This window comes from Alligator sinensis, unplaced genomic scaffold, assembly GCF_000455745.1.
Source record: "Alligator sinensis unplaced genomic scaffold, ASM45574v1 scaffold1296_1, whole genome shotgun sequence".
Classification (NCBI taxonomy): domain Eukaryota; kingdom Metazoa; phylum Chordata; order Crocodylia; family Alligatoridae; genus Alligator; species Alligator sinensis.
In genome coordinates this window covers 186,859-195,723 of record NW_005842865.1, presented here as the reverse complement: position 1 = coordinate 195,723, position 8,865 = coordinate 186,859, and positions in this window count along the sequence as shown.

Sequence of the window (8,865 nt, the reverse complement as noted above, 5' to 3'; positions counted from 1 at the left end):
AAGCGGCTTGATGCCTACCTGGCTGGGGTCATTTGAGCCCAGTTTTCCTCCTGCCCAGGCAGGGGGTCGGACTTGAAGATCTACAAGGTCCCTTCCCACCCAACTTCTATGATCCAAGCTTCAAGAATGGCATCCTTTGTTGGCCAGAGGAAGATCTTTAATTGCTCTGTGCTATGTAAAATGAATGAGACAGTGGCAATGAGGACACTCGGTTCCTGTTACCTTCCTGCTCTGGTTATCAACATAATACTTGGCACACTTGGATGGGCCAGTGTAACTAAGGAAAGAGTCCCCAGGGAATCCTAGTCAGAGGGTGTGAGCAGGAGGGAAATGCTTTTCCATTCATTTTACAGTGACCTGGAAAATGGAGACTATAGAGCTCTTCATAAGGGACTACCAGCATCCTAGGTATGTGCACAATCTCAGCTGACCATTTTTTTTGTCTATGGCTGGTTTGATTTTTTTTAGCTGGTCCTTCCCCATATGTCATTAGAAATAGCATCACTCCCAGGATTGCCCCAAAATCAGAGCTGTCTTATGACTTGGTGTTGCGAGGTGGCGGAGAGGACCTCCACGCTGGTTGCATGCACAAAGAACCAAGTTACTGGATCTCAGAGAAGGTTTGTGCCATGAAGTGGGGAGGAATTCCCACTGCTGCAAGGTGGGAACATTTGAGAGACCAACAAGTGAGTCTTGCCTTTTTCTTCTCACCGGGTGCATTATCCACACGACTTGTCTGCCTATGTCCTTAGACCAACACGGCTACAACCCAAACCCCTTATCCACATGACTGCATTTCACAACCGCTGCTCCCTCTGTCTTGCAGCTGGCCAAGAAGCAGCTTGTCGCAGCCTCATCAGAACATGGTCAAACATTCAGCGCCGAACTTCGGTCCAGATCCACAAAAGGACTTAAACACCGAACTCCTACTGAATGTGGTCATACGTTTTATGCAACGGCATTTAAGCAAAATGCACAACATCACAGGAGCCAGGGCCCAGAGCTCCCTCCCTTCTACCGCACGGGGCTTTTCTCATGGCCCCGTGTATCTTTCCCTCTTTGTGGGTCAGCTTCAGCGGGGATGGTGGCCTCAGGCACTAGTGAAGCGGGAGATGTGGGTTCAAACCTCCTAGGGGTGAATGGGACCTAGAGTGCAAGCAGGCATCTGCTTCCTGGGGAAGGGTGATAACTGCTAGGTAACAGGGCTAAAAGATGGGTAGGTTCCCCCCTCCCACTCCCAACCCAGCATTGCAAAAGGGTTAGGATCTCCTCTCTGTATTTAGTGATTCCTCGTGTCTTAAAGGTACAATAGGATCTGGCCTCCATCAGCCTAAGGGGATGAGGAGCTGAGACTTACCTCTGCCCTTCCAAACCGTACGGCGGTGAGAGCTTGCACCTTCTACACGGAGAACGCTGAGAGTAAAACTCGTTCTGCAGCTTCCCTCCCTCCTCAGCGTGCAGACTCCTATTCCCTTGCTTTCCATCTCTCCATAACAAAGGTCCTTTCCTGGAAAGCCCCACATCTCCCTGCCTCCGCTCATTCTTTCTGCTTTTCTCGGGTGGCTTCCAAGCCAGCTTTCCCCCAGAATTTCAGCCCAGTTTGTGGAGTTGGGTGGTCACCCTTGGAGCTGTAGGGCAGACATCAGTGAAGGTTTCCTGATGGGATATTCCTAGCAAGTGGCTAGACATGCTTCCTCTTCCCATTGCTGAAGGAAACCCTCTCCTTCCAGAACCCCCAAAGTGATGTGCACTAGAGCTTTGCGCCCCAAGACGGATAATGGAAGATGCAGGTGCTCGATTCTCCTGAAAATCAGGACCTCTGTCATTAACTAATTTTTTGGGTTAATTTACTGACAAGTCAACCTTAAGCAAACCCCATCTTCATGGCAACGGCAGTACTGGAGAAGGACAATGTTAATGCCCAAAGCGTGAAAGCAGCCGGCGGCTGGGAAATGAAAGCAGCAGCCTGGAGAGAGGGGGCCCAAACTGGCCTGTGGGATTTGGGTTCTCGAATGAGGTAAGATGGAGCGATTGGGAGGCCTGCGTGTAGAAAATGATGTCTGGACTTGGCCCTTATTCGACATCATTGTGGACAAGGGGGTATTTTTATTATTCCCATTTGAACACCCAGTGCAAATATGTTTCTTTGTTCACAGGCCTTATGAATCACAGAGCAAGATTCATTCCACAGTTTAAGCAACGACTTGCTTCCTGACTGATTGGTTGTGGAATCCGTGTCGATCTATGAAGGCCGATAGGACGCATACAGGTGTTGGTAGCCGTGACCCAGACAATTGTGCGAATGCTCTTCTGTAGAAAAAGGACGCCCTCATGGCCGAGCTAGCCAGCTATCCTCAGTGCAAACCAAGGCTGTGGATGATTTTATTCCTCTTTTGTTTAGCTGATCTCAAAATCTCTCTGTTCCAGTGACATCTAGTGGCAAGAAGTGTTGACTCCTGCAAGCAAAGCCCCAGCCTGTTCAAGGCTGATTTATTTAGGTTCTGCTTAAACCTGTTTCTAAGCCAAACAATGGGTGCATATGGAATGAAGTGGGTTGGGGGTCCGCCACCCTGGCATCTGGTGCCCTCCCTGTGGCCTGACCCGCCTGCCGGCTACTTCCCAGCCCCACCTCACCTGCAGTCTCTCGCCTGCCATGACTTTGATGTTATCTTTTGGCCTGTTGGGGAGGCAGGCTCTGGGGCTAGGGGTTCCCTCTACAGTCGGCTCTGCCTTCGTGGCTAGGTCTGCCCCACCTGAGGCTCCTTCCCTTGAGCGTTTCCCCTTAGGCTCCCGAGCACCTGTCAGGGCTTCAGCTGCCCCAGCCTTAGCCCCTTTTTCTCCAGCTGCACTCTCCGCCTTGGCCCACTAAGACCGCAGCTCCCAGGCATCAGCCCTGACTTAGTAGCACCCTGTCCTGGGGCTCCAGTTTTACCCACCAGCCTCAGCCCCTCTGGCTTGGGGCTAGCTTCTGTCGCTTAAAGTGGGGAGTGCCACCCAGCACCCCACCCGTGTGCTCCCCCTCCCCTGTAGCCCCAACCCGTTCCTCCAGTAGCAAAACAGAGACCTAACCGGTCCTAACTTAAACCCCTCTGGGGCTTGAGCCCTGTTTCCCAGACTGGCCTGCTTCCATCTTTCTGGACCTTGAGTCCCTCTCTCGAGCTGGCTTGGCTCCTTACTGCAGCCAGCTCCCTCCTGGGAGCTCCCTGCCCTGCCACAGCCAGACTGCCCCTTGCATGGTCAGGGACTGGATTTATATGCCCAAGCCCAGCCTCCTTCCAGCCACGTGCCTGCATGTCCTGCATCCAGGGACCAGATGCAGCTAACTGCATCATTATCCACCTTGAATTCTTAGTCTTAGGTCCAGTCCACCTGCAAAGCTAATACTCCTGGTCTTTCTAGCCCTGGGTCTCCTGCCCTCCTGCACCTTCCTAGTAACAGGGGCAGGAGTTCTCTGTTATGCTCCCATTTAAATTCATACCTGTAATGACCATGATACACCCTGAGTTAGCCAAAGCACCTGACAGATACAGTGAGGCAGACTGTCTGCAAGCACTTGGCTTTCTAGTCCATCTCCCTTCTATTTCTCAGCGTAACCCCAGAAACCCAGTGTGCGGCAGAAGAGCCCGTGTTGTTTGACAGCGACATCTGCTCGCCGTTTGCAGCCAGTCGATTTGTACCTGAACAAACACAGGGGTTTCCACGTGACCATCAGTCTGCACTCTCACTAGAGAGGGGAGCTCACCACATGCTGCCATGTGGGATGTATCACTGCGCGGCACAGAAACAAAGCTTAAGACCCTTCCCCGCCTGTTTTAAAATGCTTCTCCCCTTGTACAGGCTCAAATTTGAGATAGTGAACATGTACAGCTCCTTCAGAGTAGGAGCTGGGATTTCTCAGCACTTCCTAGGACAGGCCTTGTTTCTAGAAGGAAGCCCGAAGTCATGCGCTTTACTTAAATGAAAGACTTATGTAAAGAACCTACACAGTATGGTAAGCCTAGCAGATGAATACCAAACCCAGAGCTCTTACCCACCTGCCCCCAGCCCCTAGATCAAATGGGACCGAATGGGAGAAGAACTGGTCCATCCACCAACTGCAGCAGATGATGTTTGGCCCCTCAACCACTCCTGTACCAGGCCAAGAAGCGATGACTACAGGCCTGGGGTATCCCATGCCTGCCCAGCAAAACTACAATTTTCCCTGACAGGTGCAGGCAAATTAATACGGCTCCTTCCTAGAAGCATGGATTTGGACTGGGAAGAAATAAAGCAGCTGACTCAAATACAGTGGAGTCTGCACCCATGATTCTTGCTGCAAAGCCTGGAATATTTGGTGGCTTTTCTTTAAGCCCCAGCTCCTGGAGTCAAGTGAAAAATGGCAGGAGAATGACAGCTTGCTTCTGGAAAAAAGAACAAGCTTCCAGCCCTCGTGCTTCTGATGAAAGCCTGACCCAAGGGCACCCAAAGGCTCAAAAGTAAAAAAGGCTTTCATTATTTTTTCATGGGCCTCATGATTTCGTGGAGCTACACTTGTACTTGAGCTTGGCAACTCTATAAAATGCCATGGAGGAGGCAACTCAGGTTGCAGACATGCATGACAACTGACCTGTTCCTAAACGTCACTAATTGGGAACCGGTTCACAACTCATTTATTTAAGCAATGTATATGCCACCCTTCCCAACAAAGACTCAGGATGGCTTACAGTAAGAGAAACAGAAACTTGGAAGTGCAACTAGCATCAATAAGACAAAATAACAAAATAAAATTACTAGGAAGAACTTCTTCACAGTTCGAGTGGCCAAAGTCTGGAACGGGCTCCCAAGGGAGGTGGTACCCTCCCCTAACCTGGGGGTCTTCAAGAGGAGGTTAGATAGGCATCTAGCTGGGGTCATCTAAACCCAGCCCTCTTTCCTGCCTATGCAGGGGGTCGGACTCGATGATCTACTGAGGTCCCTTCCAACCCTAACATCTATGAATCTATGAAAATAAAGTAGAGACCTGCTAAACAATATCTCGGCCTAGCTTTGTGCACTAAATGCCCAAATAGATAGGAGGATCTAGCAGCCTCAAGAAAGAGGGACTGCCAGAGCTGAGGAGCAACTGCTGAGAGCAATGTGTTTTTGCCCAAGGGACTTGGTGCATGGCTGGTACACGCAGGAGGTTGCTCTTGACCTTTGGGACTGCAGTGAGGCATAAAGAAGGTGCTACCTTAGGGGTATAGGGTCTCAGGATGTTTAGGGCATTATAAGTGAATCCCAACACTTCCCTTGAATTGTGTGCAAAAAGCTCCTGGGAGCTAGTGCAGACCCTGGAGCACTGGAGTTATGTGCTTCTGATGACCCTTCTCAAGGGCAGCCCTGCATAGAGCACATTGTGGTGGTCTAGCCTTGAGTTACAAAGGCCTGGATGGTGGTGGCCAGATCAGACTCTGAAAGAAAGGGCTGCAGCTGTTCCCAGTGACCCCCACCACCTGAAGATCCAGGTGCAGCACAAGATCCGGGAGCACCTCAAGGCTGCAAACCTGAGTGACAAGGGGAGGCTGAACCCCATCCATGGCAGGTACCCCAGTACCCCTAGGTCACATGGCCTGCTCACCAGCATCCCGTGTCTTGTCTGGATTCAGTTTCACAAACCTTTTGCTGTTAGCAAATACCCGTGTAATTTATTAGCGCTGTGTGGCCTGACCCCCCAGATGCAGCTGAGAACTACACGTACGTGTGTGGCTCCATGTACTAGCACTATCTAGCGTGCAGAGCCATGTCATCTGGATGCAGGACTCCCCATGCCACGGGTCTGGAAATTTCGCAGTGGGGGACTGCTCCATCACCAAATCTCTGGATCTGTGGGAAGACCCTTGGGCTCGATGACATGGCCTTGCAGGCAAGATCTGGCCGGTGGGCTGGAAGCTGAACACCCCTGGAAGGGGCTGATCACTCTAAAAATCTCAGGTCCTGGGTGTGTCTGCTTAGGTATCCAAGAGAAGTTGAAAGTTTTGATCTTCAGGTCTGCACCTCAGCTCCTCAACAAGACAGAGGGGATGATGCTGTTTCCTCCCCTTGCAGAAGCGTTGGGAGAATTCAAACCATGGATCTTTGCCTGTACTTGCCCTCCAATGAAAGCCCAAGAGCAGATCAGCTTCTTTCTCTGGAGCACTCACTATGGTGTGTAACTAAGGCATGGGGCTCACGCCCCAAGCAACGAGGAGAGAACAAAATATGGCAGAGCTGCACATGCAGCAAGCACCGTCCGGGCTGTGCACCGTGAAAAGAACAGCGTGTTATCATACACCCGTGCAGGGAGACAGCGTTAAAGCTCCATTGTTTAATTCTGTCATCTCCTGACCTTAGCTGTGACGCCAGGCTTTTGATGTATTTTTTGTATTTCATGTGCAAAACCTGAGGAGGAGACAAACTGTAAACCCACAGGCAAGAGCCTCTGGGTAGAATCCAAATTCACGCGGCACTCTCCTCGGAGAGCTCCGAGACAGAGGAGGGAGTAACCTTGTTCTTAAGAACTGGCTCAGACCACAACACCTGCTGATGGGCCTTTCCTTCAGGAACTGGTGCAATCCTACTATGAAACGGCTGGCAGCTTGAACATGGAAGGATGGGAGAGAGATTCCCAGCAGGGATCCAGTCCAGAGACAAAGATGCAACCAGGTGTCTTCATTCTGCGAGGACTGTCCTGCAGGGTGGCCAGCCCAGGGCACGACGAAGGCTGGGAGCTGGGGTGACTGAGCAAAGAACACGAAGTTTGGAAGTGGCTGGAAACGGCCCTTAGGGGTATTGTGCTCAGAGAGGGGGGTCCTGGGGCAGCTGGGAGGGACTGCACCAGTGCTCCTCAACTTTCTTAGACTGGAAATCCTCTGGGTAGACTCAGGGAACTGCTTGGAAAGTGCCAGCTGACTTTTAGGGATGTATTTGGTAGTCGTGTTGATCTGGGACAAAGAAATGCAAAACTCTAGAGCTCTTGGTTCAGAGATGATGCCTTTTATTTGGCTACTGAAGAATAATAGAGCAATTCTTCTGTTGCAAAGAACTCAGCAAGACCACAACCATGGGTTTCTGTTTGCAATCTCTGGGATTCTCACGTGAATCGCATTTGCACACCTCGGCAGTGCTTATGCTGTGTATACCCCTGAAAGGATCTTGTTGCACCCCCATAGCACCCTGGTGGTGAATTGCTAGGCTGAACGTTGCCTGCAGTATCCTCATCCTCGTGACACCGAGCTCATGACTCGGGTGCCCTCGGGGCCAAATGCAGGGGATGCTTGAAGAGACTGTGGCTTTTGGATCCCCCTGCCCATCACAGCAGATGCACACGCGAGACCACGCTGCCCGCTGACCCCATAGCCAGTCCAGTCCAGGCACCTCCGTTCGCATCCAGCCCTGGCTGACTCGCGCTTGGAGGGGTGGCAGCTGGAGCAGGCCAGGGGTGGATCCAGGGGTGGGTGCACTGGTGCACTTGCACCCTGCTCGGAGTCCTGCTCCTCCCAAAGTTTAAAACCAGCTGCCTGGCAGTGTGACAGCAGTATGGCCAGTCAGGCAGTGCCGAAGGAGTCAGTTGACCTTGTGACTCGTTGTGATCTACCTGATCCCTTCTAAACTCCTCTTTCCACAGGTGTTAATGACCATCCCTTCCTTGTAATGGTCTTCACCTGCTGCCAGGCAAGCTACCCTCTGCTCTGCCTCCTGGTGGGACGCTCCCATTTCACAGCCCTGCAGACTGACTGACTGGCTGCAACTCAGTGCGATGAAGCGAGAGCTGGTTTTGCTTCAATCCCAGACTGGCTCACCCAGCCTCTTCCCACCTATCAGGAAAGCTTCTAGCTTCTTTTTAACTGCAAAAAATAGGTGCTTTGCATATGTGCTGATGCCTTCTACCCAGCCTAGATCCCCACACGGAGCAAGCCCTGCCCCAATGCAATGGGCAAGACCCGCCCCTAACCCGCATCACAGCAAACACACCTGTTCCCCTACCCCGGCTCCCACGCATGCGCAGCTATGAGTTCGCCCACGTGCTCCCCTACCGCGGCTTCCACGCATGCGCACCCACATGCAACCCTAACCCGGCTTCGCGCTTATTTAGCCTACCCAGGAATTCACGCATGCGCACCCATATGCTCCCCTACCCCGCTTTCCACGCATACGCAGCTATGACTGAGCTTCGCGCCCACATGGTCCCACTACCCGGCTTCCACGCATGCGCAGTTATGACAAGGCTTCGCGCCGACACTCAATAAGGCAGCTACGCATGTCCTAGCTACCGGGCTTCAACGCATGCGCAGCTATGGCTAAGCTTTGCGCCCAAATACTCAAGCCACCCAGGCACCCACGCATGCGCACCCACACTTCCCCTCCCCCATCGACGCACGCGCAGATATGAGTAGCGTTCGGGCCCATTCAACCGCCCCACTTCCACACATGCTCGCCCACATGATCCTCTAACTGGCATCTACGCATGCGCAGCTATAGCTAAGCTTCGTGCCTACTCATATATCCACGCATGCGCACCTCCCCCCCCGTTTCCACGCATGCGCAGCTATAGCTAAGCTTCGCGCCTACTCAAGTATCCACGGATACGCACCTACTCTCCCCTCGCCCCAGTTTCCACGCATGCGTAGCTATAGCTAAGCTTCGCGGCCACATATTCAACTCTACCCAGGCCTCCACGCATGTCCACTTACACGCTCCCCCTACCCGTTCCCACGCATGCGCAACTATGCTTCGCGCCCATATGCTCAGCCCCCCCACTTCAGCGACTAGACTTCGCGCCTACGCTCCCCATGCGCAGAGCCAATAATAATAATAATAATAAAATAGTAAAATAAACCCGTCAAGAGGGAAAAAAAAAAAAAAGCGGGT